Source organism: Copadichromis virginalis, linkage group LG2 (genome assembly GCF_057382275.1).
Source record: "Copadichromis virginalis isolate Kocher_CV1m ecotype Utaka linkage group LG2, C_Virginalis_male_GT1.1, whole genome shotgun sequence".
NCBI lineage: Eukaryota > Metazoa > Chordata > Actinopteri > Cichliformes > Cichlidae > Copadichromis > Copadichromis virginalis.
This window is the reverse complement of record NC_140619.1, coordinates 14,542,765-14,562,534: the sequence shown is the minus strand read 5'-3', so window position 1 is coordinate 14,562,534 and position 19,770 is coordinate 14,542,765. Positions and strand designations below refer to the sequence as shown.

The window sequence follows — 19,770 nt, the reverse complement described above, 5'->3', positions numbered from 1 at the left end:
GATTACTAAACATCTGACCGACCAGCTGGAGGTCAAAGACTGAGCATATAACATCCAATGTTTTATGAAATCGACTGTCGATTTAAGCATTCAGGGGACTCAGGTACCACAGTAACATTTATTACATTTCAGCACCAAGGATAAGAACAAAAAACAGAGCAGAGTCCAGGACACTCACTGAGTGGTTGAGATCAAATCCACTCGGGCTGGCCTTTAAGTCTCCACAGATATAAATCTAAAAGAAGACCACAGAGCAAAGGTCTCGAGGTCATCCACGGAGTCAGGGCATCAAATTTCAGAAAGCCGATCTGTTGTGCAATTCAATTCAGTTTCATTTATACAGCGCCAAATCACAATGACAGTCGCCTCAAGGTGCTTTATATTGTAAGGTAGACCCTACAATAATACATACAGAGAAGAACCCAACAAACACATGACCCTCTATGAGCAAGCACTTTGGCGGCAGTGGGAAGGAAAATCTCTGGCAGAACCAGGCTCAGGGAGGGGCGGGGCCATCTGCTGCGACTGGTTGGGGTGAGAGGAGGAAGACATTTCTCCAGTGGAAAATGCGACGCTGTCAGCTGATTGTGTTTTTCCAACATCGAGAAGAAAGTCGTTTTTACTTAAAAAAAACCGACTTTCTCACATTTAAGAAAACATGCTTTGTGTTTTGGAGTATCAGGAAACCCGGATGTTCAGTCAGGTAAGACAAGATCGCCGACGAAGTGCAGCATCAGTTAAAAATGTTCACAAAATAAAAATCCATCAAAGCAAAACTCGTTTCTATTCATGCAGAATTCAACAGAAACAGTATTGGAAGGCAGCCCAAGGCTGCAGGTGGGATGAACGGGGGCGGGGCAGTGAAGGTCAGCCTGGCAGAGAAAGAGGCAGAGGAGGGTCACGCCCCGCAGATTTACCCCCGTTCAGCCGAGCTGGCAGCTGTCACGAGCGCTTTGCCGCGTGGACGTTTATATCTGCACAAAAACGAAGCAGAAAGAACAAAATCCTCACCTAATCTACATCCCATATGCTGACAGCTCAAAGCGTTGCACAGCATTGCAGAAAAATGTCTGCACAACCACTTATTTTTCTGTCACAAGGAATCAAACGAACCAGACTGCGTCTGTAAATCTGCTGCACACAATCTCCCTACACCAGCGTTTATATTACATTATACCAGGATCATGTGCACCCACACGCACAGCCACAACAATCTGCTGCAGTTATTCTGTCCAGAAACAGTTGATACAGACTGATCTGAGCTCTGTTAATAATCATACTGTCACATGATTCACCAAACCTTTCCCCTCCTGCTCTGTGGAGGGGAGACTCCCAGACGGCTCATTTATTACAGCATAAACAACAGCTGTACTGAAGAGCAGTGACCCTCTCCGTTCGAGGACACGCAGGCCCAAACCGTGCCAATGAAATGCCACTCGCAGCAAAGCAGGGCCCCAGGTTGACCTCCAGGGGGGGGTTAAAGGTTCAGGGTGTTCTCTCTAATCTGTGACCCATCTGTACGACACGGCAGCCGTGAGAAAGGCGCCTGAGCAGCAGAAAAGATCCTAGCGTGTTTGTGTGATTGTGACTGAAAAACCTTCTAATCTGCACAAAATACTGAATGTTGCAGGAACAAGGAGGAGTACAGATTTAAAAAGTGCTCTGTGATATATGATTAGCCAATGTCTGTGCATTACGAATGAGAAAAAACTGATTTTATGAGATTTTAAATAATTCACAGTCCTGTCACAGTAGAGTCCAGCGATCTGTTTGTGGGGAAAGGACAAGTGTTAACCCAGAGCCACTCCTACTGGGACCCCGTAGAGAGAATAAAAGCTGCTCTGGTGGTTAGAGGGGATTTTATTGTTGTGGCTGATCTGCGGTTGTATGCAAGTGTTAGTACGGAGGATGTGTTGTTTACATATTCCATCCACATGTGAAGAGAAAAGCCTGGATACACAGAAACTTACAGCCTGCTTTGGTTTTAGGCTTAACCTCTAAATATCGGCACACTGGGATGAGATGAGCATATATAAAAGGAAGGCATATTTAATCTATCTTCAGTCAGAGAGAAGGTAATTCATCATATAGAGTCTGAGATTTATTCAGGAAGCGTGATGTACTAAATATAGATGCAGAGCTCTTTATTAGCTCTGCAGCATCGCTAACGTGCTGAATGCAGCCATGCCACCTGCACATGTGAACAAACAGCTCAATGCATGCGTAATGTGCACAATCCATCACAATACACATCTGTACAGTCCAGCTAATCCATAACTCATCTTCAGACAGGTTAACACAGACTGAGTGAACCCAGCTCAGTCCATGTAGCCTCAGCTGGAGCTGCTCTTAATTATTCTGTCATGAACCGGGTTTCCATGCGCTCACATAAACTGGAGCACACGTCACCTTCACAACAAAAACATACTGACCAAGAACATTCCTCTTCAGTACTTTATCATCTCGTCTCTAATCATTATTATATCATCACTGATTCGCCGTGAGTCAAAAACGCCTTGGAACCGTCTCCAGGTCGCCACGGGCTGCCGACTCTGTTCTATAATAGCCTCAGTCGGGGAGGTGAGGTGAGCTGAACGCATGACAGAGCTAATGGGCAAGGTTGCTAAGAGGGTTTACTGGAGTCTGTCAGCTCTCTTCCAGTCACACGGAGTTCAGAGAGTAGAAATACAAGCAGAGCTAAGACGGTGGGAGATGCTGACAGGGAGTCCAGGGAAGAAGATAAAAGACTGCTGAGCAAGAAGGAAATGAGATGACAGCAGCTCAGGTGAGCTCAGGCTGCAGGGCTGGGACATGCAAGGCTTCTTTTTGAGGCATCGAAGTCGGCCCTGACAACACGCTGAGGCAGGCCAGCCAGGAAAGCCTCCAGTGTTCCTGCTGCCAGCTGCTAAAGCGGTGGGAGGGACATCACAAGTGGACAGAAAGATGCTGCTAAGAGATTTATTCACAGCGACGTGAATGAGAGTCTCGGCACGGAGGATCAGAAGTGCACATCAGCGTTTAAAATGACGACCCTGAGTCGAGCCAACAAGCCAGTGAATGCAGAGAGACGTGTGGATGTTTGGACTGAGTCTGGCAGGAATTCCTGCATGCAGAGCAAGAGCTGGCAGACTGGACCTCATGAAGTCTTCCACATTCAGCCATGGGCTGCCTCTTACATTCACACAGCGCCGCCATTGTTTCGATGGGATATTCCCGTCATGGGGTGACTTTAACACAGCTCTGCCCACATGCAGTGGCCTGAGGGCAGGACGTGCACGCCTGTGGCTGGGCGAGGTGACGTCTATCAAAGCACATTTACCTCACACACACTTTCACATGGATCTTTGTTCACCACAGCTCTGCACTTTAGAGTCATCACGTCATCTAACATAACCGACACATCGCGCAGGCGTCGTCTCACTACCACCACAGGAGGTCTCGGTGAGTTTGAGCTTATCACCCAACTCCACAAATGTGCTTCCACACCTACGTCTCTCAGTTACCCTCACCTGCATGTGATTGGACTGTGTGGGGAAGCTAAAGAACTCAGAGAGAAGCCTCACACACACAGAACCCAGCTGAGCCGGTACATGACGTCACTTCACGTCACTAATAACATCCGTAAGAACTATAGTATATGCTCTATGCTATAGACTTGTAGTCAAGACCGCCTAAACCAAGACCAAGACAATACCAAGACCAGAGGGTATCGAGACCAAGACAAGACCAAGACAAAGTCGAGATGAGACCGAGTCAAAAAAGTCTTTAAACTGCAGCCAGATGCTGCTTCGTTTACAGGTGTCAGGCATATTTATGTGTTTTTGCGATGCACTCGCACGCTCCACTTGACTGTCGCGTCTCTCACCCTCTGTTTTTCACATAATGATATTATCCTATATCCTCGCATGCTATTGGCCACAATATGGAGGGATTGGAGCATAGCTGAGCCACTGTGTGAGAGCTGAGCAGCGAAAGGAAATTAAGTGAGGAGCCGGCTCTCGCTCAATGGGAGTCGACTCTTCTGATTCACTACTAAGCACTCTCTAAGCACGGCTCTTAGAGCTGATGCTTTTGCACATGACACATTATCGGACGTTACGTTGTGTGTCATGGATACTGTTGACTCCAAATCTCCCGACCACTACGTGGATCTGAGACAGCAAGACCGAGACAGCGAGACCAAGACAAGACCAAAACCACGTAAAAGTGGTCTCGAGACATCCAACTCTATGTGATGCTTCCGATGACAGCCGTGCAAAAGTTTCTCACATTTTCACAGGATCAGAGCACCTGTCATAAAAACAAAACTCTGTCAAAAACCACTTTAAAGTTTATAGCCAAACACAAGCCGGCGCACTGGACGCCAACATGCAACCTTTGACATATCTGGAATCTGGCATCTTAATAAAAATAATATGCTTTTTAAAACAGTAAACAGCAATAACTCTATTATAACTCTAATAATAAAAATTAGTCAGCATGAACATAAATGCATAAAAAGATTAAGTAAGTCAACCCTTTTAACATTTTTCGTGCCACAGCACGAAATGCTGAATATTAGCGATGCCGTGTGTCACATGACGTGCACTTTCCAAACGGCAGCACAGCCTGTGACCCTTCCTGGGCCCCTGTGTCCTATTTAGCTTTGCTTGAGTGTTGCCGAGCATGGATCACTGCCTAGGGCTTCAGTGTCAGTAAAGCTGGTTTTCCATATAACCCACAAGTGTTTGTGCAATCGGCGTGATTTTATTTCCTGTGTGATGCAACAGCAGGATGCTCATCTGCAGCTGGCGCTCCTGTTCTGTCACAGCCATAAACCGGCAATTAAATCACCGGCGTTTCTTTAACACATCATTAAACAAATGCTTGAAACTGGGTTAGGACAGAGCTTTCTGAGCGCACATGCAAAGCTTTCTGAGCATAAAGCTTTGAACATGAGAAAAAGAAAAATGTGAGAGAAGAAGAAACTAGTGTGGAGAGGCCAGAAAACATAAATGTGCACAAACAGCCAAGCCACGAAAAACTCGAGAAGAGTCCAGACTGAGTGACGGAGCGTCGCGAGGGTGGAGGGTAAGTGAAGTTCAGCCAATGTTCAGCCAGTGCAGGTGGGGGGAGACGAACAGCACGCTCCTGTGTGCGGGAGATACTCAGCAGCCTGCAGGAGGCCATGAACAGTGCAATAACCAGCAGGGTGGAGTAACAGGGTGGAGTTGTCCAACAATAAAATACAACAGAAAGCACAAATATTCAGATAGACCATGGATCACTAAGGGTTTACAAAATGCATGTAAAAAGAAAAATACACTCTATAGGGAATTCCTAAAACAAAGAACAAAAGATGCTGAAAATAAATCTAAAAAATGCATAAATAAGTTGACCAATATTATACGTATATGTAGAAAGGAGTATTATAGTAAAATATTGAACAACAATAAACATAATATGAAGGGAATATGGGATGTTTTAAATGGTATCATTAAAAATAATTCTGAACAACAAAGTTATCCTCAATACTTTATCGACAATGGCAATATTATAGAAAACACTGCTGTCAACAGCTTTAATCATTATTTTGTAAATATTGGACCAAAACTGGCAGAACAAATTCCTGAGTCACTGCCATCAGTAGACTGTAGTGAAAACCTGATTGATAGGAACCCTAACTCAATGTTCCTCACATCAGTGGAGGAAAAAGAAATAATTGACATTGTACACATGTGTAAATATAAAACATCTACTGATTGTAATGATATTGACATGAAAATCGTCAAGAAGGTCATTGAAGGAATTGTAGGACCTCTAACATATATTTGCAACTTATCATTTCAGACGGGAAAAGTGCCAAACAAAATGAAAATAGCTAAAGTTGTGCCGCTGTATAAAACCGGGGATAGACGCCACTTCACAAATTACAGGCCTGTTTCTTTACTACCTCAATTCTCCAAAATCCTAGAAAACCTGTTTAATAAACGATTAGACAAATTCTTAGATAAATATGAATTACTCTCTGACAGTCAATATGGATTCAGATCAAAAAGATCAACATCTCTGGCATTAATTGAATCAATTGAGATTACGAATGCTATAGATCAGAAACAGTATGCAGCTGGAGTATTTCTGGATCTCAAGAAAGCATTCGACACAATAAATCATGACATATTAATTAATAAACTGGAACGGTACGGGATCAGGGGGGTTGTACTGCAATGGGTGAAAAATTATTTAAGTGACAGGAAACAATTTGTGAAGCTGGGTGTCCATTCCTCATCATGCTTGGACATTGCTTGTGGTGTTCCACAAGGCTCTGTACTGGGTCCAAAATTATTTATTATTTATATAAGTGATATTTGTAAGGCATCTGATATATTAAAATTAGTATTATTTGCAGATGACACAAATATTTTTTGTTCTGGGGGGAATCTAAAGGAGCTGCTGGATACAATTACTTCAGAAATGTGCAAAATTAAAAAATGGTTAAACAGGAACAAACTAACAGGAACAAACGGTGGTTAGCACTGTTGCCGCACAGCAAGAAGGTCCTGAGTTCAATTCCAACATCAGGCCGGGGTCTTTCTGTGTGGAGTTTGCATGTTCTCCCCGTGTTTGCGTGGGTTCCCTCCGGGTACTCCGGCTTCCTCCCACCGTCCAAAGACATGCAGCTTGTGGGGATAGGTTAATTGGATAATCCAAATTATCACTAGGTGTGAATGTGCGAATGAAAGTGAGTGCGAATGGTTGTCTGTCCCTGTGTGTTGGCCCTGCGACAGACTGGCGACCTGTCCAGGCTGTACCCTGCCTCTCGCCCTATGACAGCTGGGATAGGCTCCAGTGCCCCCCGCGACCCTGAAAAGGATAAGCGGAAGCGAATGGATGGATGGATGGAGGAACAAACTATCGCTAAATCTAAGTAACACTAAAATGATCTTATTTGGGAATTCCCTTAGAAATGCACAAGTGCAGATTCATTTAGATGGTGTGGAAATTGAAAGAGTACTTGAACATAAGACTCATATAAATCATATACATAACAAAATTTCAAGAAGTGTCTCAATCTTGAGTAAAGTAAAACACATTCTGGACCACAAATCACTCCACATTCTCTATTGTTCCCTGATTGCACCGTATTTGAATTACTGTGCAGAGGTTTGGGGCAATACTTAAAAATGTTCGCCATCATCAATCTTTATATTACAAAAAAGGGCCATAAGGATAATCCATAAAACTGGTTACAGAGATCATACAAATCCACTATTCTTAAAATCAAAAATTCTAAAATTCACAGATCTGGTTCATTTTCTCACTGCACAAATTATATATAAAGCAATAAATAACCTGCTTCCTGACAATATTCTAAAAATGTTTTCTAAAAGGGAACGGGGATACAATTTGAGGGGGGAATTAAATTTAAAACATCCTCGTATCCGTACAACATTAAAAAGTTTTTGCATCTCTGTGTGTGGAGTGAAGCTGTGGAACAGACTAAGTAAAGATATGAAGCAATGTCCAAGCATGGCGCAGTTTAAAAAGCGGTTTAAGGATATGGTATTTACAGAGTACAGGGAAAAGGTAGAGATTTGATAGGGTGTTCTTGTCTAATATTTTCATGTGTGTGCGGGTGCACGGGTATGTTGGTATGGGTATATATATATATATATATATATATATATATATATATATATATATATACATACAGGGAGTGCAGAATTATTAGGCAAGTTGTATTTTTGAGGAATAATTTTATTATTGAACAACAACCATGTTCTCAATGAACCCAAAAAACTCATTAACCCTTTAAGACCTACCATAGAACCAAGTCCGCCAGAGCTTATAGTATATTTTTACATGCTGTGGAGCCATTTTTTGGAGCATTTAAAGTTGCTATACATCAATACAACCATTACAGCCCAAATTTTAATAATATGTCTGCATTAAGTGCATGGTAATTACATAAATTGCAAAAAGGTGTAATAAACTACAAAAAATTGAAAATCGTTTTTGTTTTTTTAACATATATTTCTAGTTAGAGAAATTTAAGAGGCTTATCCCTCAAAACTGTAAATACAAAAAAGTTGCACAAACTAGTTTCCCACCAAAGGAAATTTATTTTGAGTGTCTTCATAGTTTTATTTTTGAAATACACCAATTTTCATATACTGCAGGAAAAACGAAAAAATATATTATAGTGCAAATTTGCAAAATAACAGCATACGCATCAAAATAAAATATTTCCAGCAGTGCAATATGAGTCCTAAGCATCCCAGAAACGACACAGAAAGTCATGAAATCAAACATAACTTTTAAAAACACAAGTATAAGCCCATGAGGCCACGATGGTAAAAAAAAACTACATTTCCGCAAAATGACGTCACTTCCGGTTTCGGGCAGGTCATGCGATAGTTCGCGCTGATGGACGTAGGAAGTGTTACAAACAGCTGATCGGATCGGCAAAGCGTGTTCCTGGAATATTATGTTTTTGTTGCTACAAGCGCTTTTTATGCAGTTTTTGCAAAGCTATATGTGGAAGGAAAGTGTGACCTAGGACAGGCTGATGGCATAAGATGTAAGTACAACTCGTCCGGTTTCATATGCAAAAAAAATTATTGCGCTAGCTCACGTGGTTGCAGAGCTACCGGGATTTAAAAATAGTTACGCAAAATGGAGCGTGTCCGCTCCTACTGGCTCTAAAGGGTTAATATCAAAGCTGAATGTTTTTGGAAGTAGTTTTTAGTTTGTTTTTAGTTTTAGCTATTTTAGGGGGATATCTGTGTGTGCAGGTGACTATTACTGTGCACAATTATTAGGCAACTTAACAAAAAAACAAATATATACCCATTTCAATTATTTATTTTTACCAGTGAAACCAATATAACATCTCCACATTCACAAATATACATTTCTGACATTCAAAAACAAAACAAAAACAAATCAGCGACCAATATAGCCACCTTTCTTTGCAAGGACACTCAAAAGCCTGCCATCCATGGATTCTGTCAGTGTTTTGATCTGTTCACCATCAACATTGCGTGCAGCAGCAACCACAGCCTCCCAGACACTGTTCAGAGAGGTGTACTGTTTTCCCTCCTTGTAAATCTCACATTTGATGATGGACCACAGGTTCTCAATGGGGTTCAGATCAGGTGAACAAGGAGGCCATGTCATTAGTTTTTCTTCTTTTATACCCTTTCTTGCCAGCCACGCTGTGGAGTACTTGGACGCGTGTGATGGAGCATTGTCCTGCATGAAAATCATGTTTTTCTTGAAGGATGCAGACTTCTTCCTGTACCACTGCTTGAAGAAGGTGTCTTCCAGAAACTGGCAGTAGGACTGGGAGTTGAGCTTGACTCCATCCTCAACCCGAAAAGGCCCCACAAGCTAATCTTTGATGATACCAGCCCAAACCAGTATTCCACCTCCACCTTGCTGGCGTCTGAGTCGGACTGGAGCTCTCTGCCCTTTACCAATCCAGCCACGGGCCCATCCATCTGGCCCATCAAGACTCACTCTCATTTCATCAGTCCATAAAACCTTAGAAAAACCAGTCTTGAGATATTTCTTGGCCCAGTCTTGACGTTTCAGCTTGTGTGTCTTGTTCAGTGGTGGTCGTCTTTCAGCCTTTCTTACCTTGGCCATGTCTCTGAGTATTGCACACCTTGTGCTTTTGGGCACTCCAGTGATGTTGCAGCTCTGAAATATGGCCAAACTGGTGGCAAGTGGCATCTTGGCAGCTGCACGCTTGACTTTTCTTAGTTCATGGGCAGTTATTTGGCGCCTTGGTTTTTCCCCACGCTTCTTGCGACCCCGTTGACTATTTTGAATGAAACGCTTGATTGTTGGATGATCACGCTTCAGAAGCTTTGCAATTTTGAGACTGCTGCATCCCTCTGCAAGATATCTCACTATTTTTGACTTTTCTGAGCCTGTCAAGTCCTTCTTTTGACCCATTTTGCCAAAGGAAAGGAAGTTGCCTAATAATTATGCACACCTGATATAGGATGTTGATGTCATTAGACCACACCCCTTCTCATTACAGAGATGCACATCACCTAATATGCTTAACCCTTTAGAGCCGATCGGAGCGGGAACATGCTGTTTTGCGTAACTATTTTTAAATCCCAGTAGCACTGCAACCACGTAAGCTAGCGCAAAAATTTTTTTTGCATATGAAACCGGACGAGTTGTACTTACAACTTATGCCATCAGCTTGTCCTAGGTCACGGTCTCCTTCCACATAAAGCTTTGCAAAAACTGCATAAAAAGCGCTTGCAGGAACAAAAACATAATATTCCAGAAACACGCTTTGCCGATCCGATCAGCTGTTCATAACACTTCCTACGTTGGAATAGACGTCAGCGCGAACTTTTGCATTTCCGCCATTACCTTCCCAAAACCGGAAGTGACGTCATTTTCGCGGAAATGTAGTCTTTTTTGCCATCAGGGCCTCAGGGCCTATACTGCTCTTTTTAAAAGTTATCTTTGACTTTATGACTTTCTGTGTTGTTTCTGGGATGCTTAGGACTCATATTGCACTGCTGGAAATAGTTTATTTTGATGCATATGCTGCTTTTTTGCAAATTTGCAGTATAATATTTATTTTCGTTTTTCCTGCAGTGTATAAAAATTGGTGTATTTCAAAAATAAAACTATGAAGACACTCAAAATAAATTTCCTGTGGTGGGCAACTGTTTTGTGCAACTTTTTTGTATTTACAGTTTTGAGGGATAAGCCTCTTAAATTTCTCTAACTACAAATATATGTTAAAAAATCAAAAACGATTTTCAATTTTTTTGTAGTTTATTGCACTTTTTTGCAATTTATGTAATTACTATGCACTTAATGAATACATATTATTAAAATCTGGGCTATAATGGTTGTATTGATGTATAGCAACTTGAAATGCTCCCAAAAATGGCTCCACAGCATGTACAGTGGGGCAAAAAAGTATTTAGTCAGCCACCGATTGTGCAAGTTCCCCCACTTAAAATGATGACAGAGGTCAGTAATTTGCACCAGAGGTACACTTCAACTGTGAGAGACAGAATGTGAAAAAAAAATCCATGAATTCACATGGTAGGATTTGTAAAGAATTTATTCGTAAATCAGGGTGGAAAATAAGTATTTGGTCACCTCAAACAAGGAAAATCTCTGGCTCTCACAGACCTGTAACGTCTTCTGTAAGAAGCTTTTCTGTCCCCCACTCGTTACCTGTATGAATGGCACCTGTTTGAACTCATCATCTGTATAAAAGACACCTGTCCACAGCCTCAAACAGTCAGACTCCAAACTCCGCCATGGCCAAGACCAAAGAGTTTTCGAAGGACACCAGGAAAAGTATTGTAGACCTGCACCAGACTGGGAAGAGTGAATCTACAATAGGCAAGCAGCTTGGTGTGAAAAAATCAACTGTGGGAGCAATCATCAGAAAATGAAAGACATACAAGACCACTGATAATCTCCCTCGATCTGGGGCTCCACGCAAGATCTCATCCCGTGGGGTCAAAATGATCATGAGAACGGTGAGCAAAGATCCCAGAACCACACGGGGGGACCTGGTGAATGACCTGCAGAGAGCTGGGACCAAAGTAACAAAGGTCACCATCAGTAACACACTACAACGGCAGGGAATCAAATCCCGCAGTGCCAGACATGTTCCGCTGCTGAAGCCAGTGCATGTCCAGGCCTGTCTGAAGTTTGCCAGAGAGCACATGGATGATACAGCAGAGGATTGGGAGAATGTCATGTGGTCAGATGAAACCAAAGTAGAACTTTTTGGTATAAACTCAACTCGTCGTGTTTGGAGGAAGAAGAATACTGAGTTGCATCCCAAGAACACCATACCTACTGTGAAGCATGGGGGTGGAAACATCATGCTATGGGGCTGTTTTTCTGCCAAGGGGACAGGACGACTTATCCGTGTTAAGGACAGAATGAATGGGGCCATGTATCGTGAGATTTTGAGCCAAAACCTCCTTCCATCAGTGAGAACTTTGAAGATGAAACGAGGCTGGGTCTTCCAACATGACAATGATCCAAAACACACCGCCCGGGCAACAAAGGATTGGCTCCGTAAGAAGCATTTGAAAGTCCTGGAGTGGCCTAGCCAGTCTCCAGACCTCAACCCCATAGAAAATCTGTGGCGGGAGTTGAAAGTCCGTGTTGCTCGGCGACAGCCCCAAAACATCACTGCTCTCGAGAAGATCTGCATGGAGGAATGGGCCAAAATACCAGCTACTGTGTGTGCAAACCTGGTAAAGACCTATAGTAAACGTTTGACCTCTGTTATTGCCAACAAAGGTTATGTTACAAAGTATTGAGTTGTATTTTTGTTATTGACCAAATACTTATTTTCCACCCTGATTTACGAATAAATCCTTTACAAATCCTACCATGTGGATTCATGGATTTTTTTTTCACATTCTGTCTCTCACAGTTGAAGTGTACCTCTGGTGCAAATTACCGACCCTTGTCATCATTTTAGGTGGGGGAACTTGCACAATCGGTGGCTGACTAAATACTTTTTTGCCCCACTGTAAAAATATAATATAAGCTCTGGCGGACTTGGTTCTATGGTAGGTCTTAAAGGGTTAATTGGTAGTAGGCTTTCGAGCCTATACAGCTTGGAGTAAGACAACATGCATGAAGAGGATGATGTGGACAAAATACTCATTTGCCTAATAATTCTGCACTCCCTGTATATTTGTAGGTTGTGTATCCTTGAGGTGTTAATGGGGTTATTGAAAATGTGTATATTTGCGTATGTGTATATACATATGTATGGATAGATAGAAACATATATGTATACATATAAAAAAATTTACACATAACATATAAGGTAATTGCAAGGAGGTGTTTTTGTAGTCTATTGATACTAGATAGTGGAAAAGGGGTGGGATTAAATAGGCTTATGCTTCTTCCTGCTCCTTTTTGAACATGAACGTTATTTGGAGTTGTGGTTGCTCGTTTTCCTTTTGTTTTGCTTGGTTCATTTGTCTCTTTTAATTCTATTTTGTTGTACTTTTTCAACATGTTCAAAATAAAGATTCAATCAATCAATCAATCAAACATCCATACCGCATGCATTTTTCATTTACGAGGCAGGCCCATGCTTACGATGAAAACCATGTTTCTGCATGTATGTTACTTAAAGCTACTGCATGGATCGTCACCTGGCTGTGCTGACAGGGTTACCTGTCCAGGTGCTGTTTTGATTCAAGAGACCCACGATGGCGGGAACAATGAGGAGCCAGGATCAAGAACACCACCCAGGACTGGGTGAAGGGAACGCCCATAGCCGGGCCCTAACTCTGAAACCACAGCCAGGCAAAGTGGAGACTTTGATGGTCTGAACAAAAGTTACCCAGACTGACCTACAGGAGATTTCATTAGGTCTGGATGGGTTCTCCTGGACTTCCACTTTAAAGGTGGCCTCAGTGAGAGGGGTGAGCAAGTATGAGTGTACATGAATCTCCATGTATGATCTCTGATGAGATCTAGGCTGGCTTGGATCACCCCAGTGTGCCCTGAGAAGAGGTGGAGGAAGCGGGGAGAAGGAGACAGTCAGTGTATTTTTATTCTTTCCACTTTGTCCTTCCAAACTCTCTGAACGAAAACACCAGCTCCATCCCTCCTGATCAGAGAAGAGTAGTTTAAGAAGAGCTGTACAGATACCTCTTCCAGCTTTTCTGAGGAGAGATACAAGCTCGGGTGAACCCCAGGTCTGAACCACCTCAGCCAGATCCTTTCGATGCCGAGGACCAGGGGCTCGAATCTAAACTGACCTGAATTACCGAGGTTGAAGATGAGCCCATACACCCTCTGGGGAACGCTCATCTCTTGTACATGAGCTCACCTCTTCTTCTTCTACAGCTTCATTCAGTACTTTTTAACTTTAATGAACATGTATGGTTTCCCTGCTCAACACAACCAAAATGTAAATGGCCTGCATTTGTATAGCGCTTTTCTAGTCCATAGGACCCCAAAGCGCTTTACACTACATTCAGTCATTCACCCATTCACACACACATTCACACACTGGCGATAGCAAGCTACATTGTAGCCACAGCTGCCCTGGGGCACACTGACAGAGGCGAGGCTGCCGGACACAGGCGCCACCGGGCCCTCTGACCCCATAAACTAACAAGACTGCTGAACAAAACCAAAGTCAGAACAATTCTTTTGTAGTAAACTTTAGAGCCAGTACTGCATTACTGTGACAAGTATTGATCCACTTCCTGTTCTACCATCTTGTCTATATTCATGTTCAGCGCCAGTCTTCATTATGCTTAAAGACTGAATGGATGTGAACTCCGGCATGAAGACAAAGATAATACTGTAACAAATCAAAACAATAAATCGTGATGAAAATGTCAGAGAATCACAGAGACGACCTCAGACCACAGTCCTCTCTCAGTATTTGGACTACAGGTCAAAAATCCAGTTAAGCTGCTTAACATCATTTCATTCAATCCAATATTTGTATTCTGGAGCTTTTACTGAATATTGAGGCCCAGTGACATAAACAATTACTACCTCAGAGAGCCATTTGTGACATTTACAGTCAGTAATCTGATTTTATCGGGTGATACAAACACCAGCGCTTCGTGATGTTGTTATATTACACACGATAAAAGGAGCGATGTACATGTCAGCCACCCACACAAAACTGCAGACAGTGAAGCTGCTGTATTTAACATGTGAAGCACACAGGCTGTCAGCTGGCTCCGTGGAGCTAATGTGAGGCCACATGGGGACACCCTGCATGTGTTCGGGGGGCTTCGTGGTCTCATCGAAGGGAACAAATGGCGCCAAACAACTCACCTGCAACGTTTGTGGCCCCCGGATCTGACCCTAACCACGCCCCCTCACATCAGCTGACAGAACAATCTGATCTCTGGCAGCTTTTTACGACATATAATGGTGTATTCATTGTTTGGTAATATTTGGAAGTTTTAGGATATTGTCACGGTTCTGGGTCAGTTTGACCCAGTATTTTGAGTTGTCATGTTTTTGCAGGTTTAGTTTAGTTCCATGTGTCATTTTCTGTCTGTCTCTCAGTGTCGAGTCTGTCTTTGTGTGATGGTTTCTTGTTCCTGTTTTATTGTGAAGGTCTGCGTCTCGTGTGAGTGTGTTCAGTTTTACCTCTGTCTCGTCTTGTTGATTATTCCCAGCTGTGTCCCCCACCTGTGTGCATTTAAGTCGCGTCTTCTGTCTTTGTAGTTGTTGGTCCGTCTGTGTTTCCACCCTGCTTCATCTGTGTGTTTCCCTGCAGTCAACCATCATCTGTTTCCGCCCGCTCTCATTCATGTCCAGGTTCGTGTTCTGTAGTTAGTTTGTTCCCAGTTTAGTTTAGTCATTGCTCCGTTCGCCGTTTGTCCATTTGCTTTTTGTGTTTAATAAACCACCCTCACACCTGTACAAGTGCCTGCGTTTGGATCCTCCTTTATTCTCCACATGGCTCATCTCACTCGCCGTGACAGGATATGGTCTACGCACACCTGAGGTTCACCTGCAGGTTGAAACCACTTGCTTTAGCGTACCTTCAGGCTTGAGGATGCTGTCTGTTGCCATGGTTTCAAAGCCAGGAAAATAGTTACCGTGCAGAAACAGGAAGAGAGCCACCTTTCACCTGCTAACTGACCGACTCACACCAGCAGCCAATCAGCTCCCAGCTTTTCTCACGTAACATTACTGTCTGCATCAGGACGGCCTGGAGACTGAGAAGGCAGAGGAAATGTGTGGGTATTTATATCCCTGTGGGGACATCTCATTGACATAATGAGATGTCGCATACCCTATCACTAACCATCAAAAATTAATGCCTAGCCTAAACCTAACCATAACCTAATTGTAACCCTGACACTAAAACCACATTTTGAGTCTCAAAAATGCCTTCAAACTCGTGGGGACCGGGTTTTTGGTCCATTAATACCCCCCCCCCCCCCCCCCACACACACACACACACACACACACACACACACTTTAGAACTTTTATTTCTGGATTCGCACTGAAACTCTGAATCCTGATAATCTCTTATATGATCTGATTTACAGGAAATGCAGGAAGTGAAAAAGTGAGGAGGGCCCGAATGTCTTTCCAGAGAGACTTATCTCCAACTGAGAACAGCAGCAGCTTTCACTGACAGCGCCACAGACGGGGACGCTGCTGCTTAAAGGTGGTGCAGAACCTGTGATATCCAGTCCCAACACCAATGAGAAGACTAATCTTAAATACAATTATCAGTTTCTGGTATTCAATACCTATTGCACAGTCATCTCACTTAAATGTAATTGCAAATGACCACTTCATATTGTCTCCGTCTTTGTTTATTGTGATATAGTTAATAGCAGTACCTTTTTATCTCTTAATTTTACCCAAATTTAGTGAGTTATTATTTACTTGTAGTTTCTAGTTTTATATCTTGGAGATATAAATTTTTTAATTCTTATAAATGCACCATGGGGGGTTTGGGGTGAAACGGCATTTTGTTACGCTGTATACTGTGTACAGCATATTGTTGTATTGATGATAAAGAGCTTGAATCTTGAACCAATAAAATGTTTTTGTTCAAGAGAATAACACAGAGTGTTCTTCTGCTGCTTGATGGCCGGTGATGCATTATTCATATTTCATCGACACTCTTATCAGATTTGGTTTGCTGGGTCGTTTCATAAAAATGGTGTATGTAATGTATGTTTCAGATAATAATGTGCAGAATATTACAGCCTCCAGCTGAGGATTCAGCTGATTTGGTGCTTTTTGCACCCACAATTTCACCTTCGAAATATCATGTTTTGGCATTTATGCCTTTATTTGTTCGCAGTAATGGAGGGGTGTGGGAGTAGGAGGGATATGAACAGCAACAAAGATCACATTATCAAAGCCAGATAATTAATCCATTTTTTTCCTCCCAGTTCTGAGTCTGCCTTCCAACATTGAGACATGATAATGAAGATTATTGCAACAGGTTCTGTTTCTCTAGGCGCAGCCAAGTGGTGGAGGGCTTTCGCTTTGGTGGCCTCAGAATCTCCATCCATCCATCCATCCATCTTCATCCGCTTTATCCGAGGCCGGGTCGCGGGGGCAGCAGCCTAAGCAAAGAGGCCCAGACCTCCCTCTCCCCAGCCACCTCCTCCAGCTTATCCGGGGGAATACCAAGGCGTTCCCAGGCCAGCCGAGAGATATAATCTCTCCAGCGTGTCCTGGGTCTGCCCCGGGGCCTCCTCCCGGTGGGACATGCCTGGAACACCTCACCCAGGAGGCGCCCAGGGGGCATCCTTGTCAGATGCCCGAACCACCTCAGCTGGCTCCTTTCGATGTGGAGCAGCAGCTGCACCGGTCGGTCGTGGTGAAGAGGGAGCTGAGTGTAAAAGCGAAGCTCTCAATTTACCGATCGATCTACGTCCCTACCCTCACCTATGGCCACGAGCTGTGGGTAGTGACCGAAAGAACGAGATCGCGGATACAAGAGGCAGAAATGAGCTTCCTCCAAAGGGTGGCTGGCCTCTCCCTTAGAGATAGGGTGAGAAGTTCGGCCATCCGGGAGGGGCTCAGAGTAGAGCAGCTGCTGCTCCACATCGAAAGGAACCAGCTGAGGTGGTTCGGGCATCTGACAAGGATGCCCCCTGGGCGCCTCCTGGGTGAGGTGTTCCAGGCATGTCCCACCGGGAGGAGGCTGACCCAGGACACGCTGGAGAGATTATATCTCTCAGCTGGCCTGGGAACGCCTTGGTGTTCCCCCGGATAAGCTGGAGGAGGTGGCTGGGGAGAGGGAGGTCTGGGCCTCTTTGCTTAGGCTGCTGCCCCCGCGATCCGGCCTCTGATAAAGCGGATGAAGATGGATGGATGGGTTCTGTTTCTCAGTAATACTGTCATTCCCTCACATCCACGGTTAGTTTCCATCCGTGTTTATTCGTTGACTTGCTCGCTGTCCTCAAATCAAAGATTAACTGACTGAATTAGTTGTATTATATTTATAGAGCAGCAGTCATCTGAAGGTGCTTTACAGAATCAGATAAAGGACAGGACAGGAAGGGCTCGGGAACAGGAAGAGAAAGGAAAAGCAGAGCAAGTCGAGGACAAAACACAAACTACAGAAGAAGAAACTCTCAATGCATCATGGGAGGCCACCATGCAGCCGGAGACTAGAGCAGCGCAACTGAGGACCTGATCCAGCCCTAACTAGAATACGCTTTATGAAAAAGGAAAGTAGAGATGGTGTCTGTCTCTGAATCCAAACTGGGAGCTTTTCTTTAACTCTCCATCCATTCCAGCATCCACCTGCAATCATCCTCATCCTTCCTCCTGGCAGTGTCATCAGGTTTTTATCATCAGCAGCGCGCCGGTCTGAGCGTATCCGTTTACGTCTCGTGGCACCAACAGGACGCCTTACACTTCTACTATTTGTAAATCATGCAGCGTGACTGACACTTGGCACAGCTTTGCTTTTCATGCGATGCTGCAGAGTCAAATGACATTTAACGCCACAGAAATACTTCCTTTGCCAATTTTCTTTCCCGCTCTCGTGCATTTTTCAGCATTTGGCACTGAGGCAATAAGATGACATTAACACTGTCAGTATTCACAGCTCAGGATGGGGGCATGCATCACCAGTCATCTATGAAAATAATAACAAACTGCTCAGAAGTGACACACTTTAAACTTACTACATATTCCTTTAGATTTAGTGGAAGGCTAGTGATTAGGTTTTCCTGTCTGGCTTGTTGGAAATATGAGCTTGAACTGAAACAACCAATAAAAATGTCTCTTCTAAACAATGCTGGAGGTCTTTGACAGAGTCTCAATATTACCCTAAACCCGCTGCATCATGGCACCCGTGCCATGATGCAGCGATATCTGTGAGATGAGAGGGGCTTTGTGGAAACTGCAGTATTTTATGTCCTGGTGCTGGAAAGAATTCAGACTCCATAAAATCACCCCACTGCCACAGTAAATACTCCATTCACTCTTCTGTCCTTAGAGTAGAATAATAACAACAGGAAGCTGTCTGACAGAGAAACCTCGGCCAAGCACTCTGAGCAGGATTTCCTTCTAAGGCAATAATCTGATATTTAGAATACATTCACTTTATTTTATTTGTCCTTCTTAAACGTAATTTTTAAAAGTTTGCAGTAACAAAAGAGTGCAAAGTGCAGCTTTGGCCTGTTTAAAAACCATTTTAATACACTTGACATAATTTTGACTATAATTATTTTTTATGTGGATATAAAACATGTAGCGCTCATAAAGTTTGTTTAAATGTTCAGTAATAATACTTTTAAATGGCCTGTATTTGTATAGCACTTTACTAGTCCCTAAGGACCCCAAAGCACTTCACACATCCAGTCATCCACCCATTGGTGATGGCAAGCTACATTGTAGCCACAACCACCCTGGGACACACTGACAGAGGCGAGGCTGCCGGACACTGGTGCCACCGGGCCCTCTGACCACCACCAGTAGGTAACAGGTGAATTGTTTTGCCCAAGGACACAACGACCGAGACTGTCCAAGCCGGGGCTCGAACCGGCAACCTTCCGATTACAAGGCGAACACCCAACTCTTGAGCCACGATCGCCGTTAAGCATATTCATATTGTTATGTATTTAAACTGTTACAGACTGGTACTGTGAGGTACATAACAAAGTACATAATAAAGTAATGTAATGAAGAGAAATATGTTTAGTATGGCTGCAGGTTTGTTAAAGGAGAACTCTTTAATGTCTGACTTTGGATTGATTAACCAACATTCCCACATGGAAACACATGACGCGTAC

General features: G+C 43.4%; 1 protein-coding gene across 3 annotated transcripts in view; it reads right to left on the bottom strand.

Annotated features, from left to right (window-relative positions):
* The window catches only part of htr4 (5-hydroxytryptamine receptor 4), a 166,750-nt gene that overhangs the window by 103,610 nt on the left and 43,370 nt on the right, over window positions 1-19,770 (bottom strand). The gene's annotated exons all lie outside the window — the stretch shown is intronic.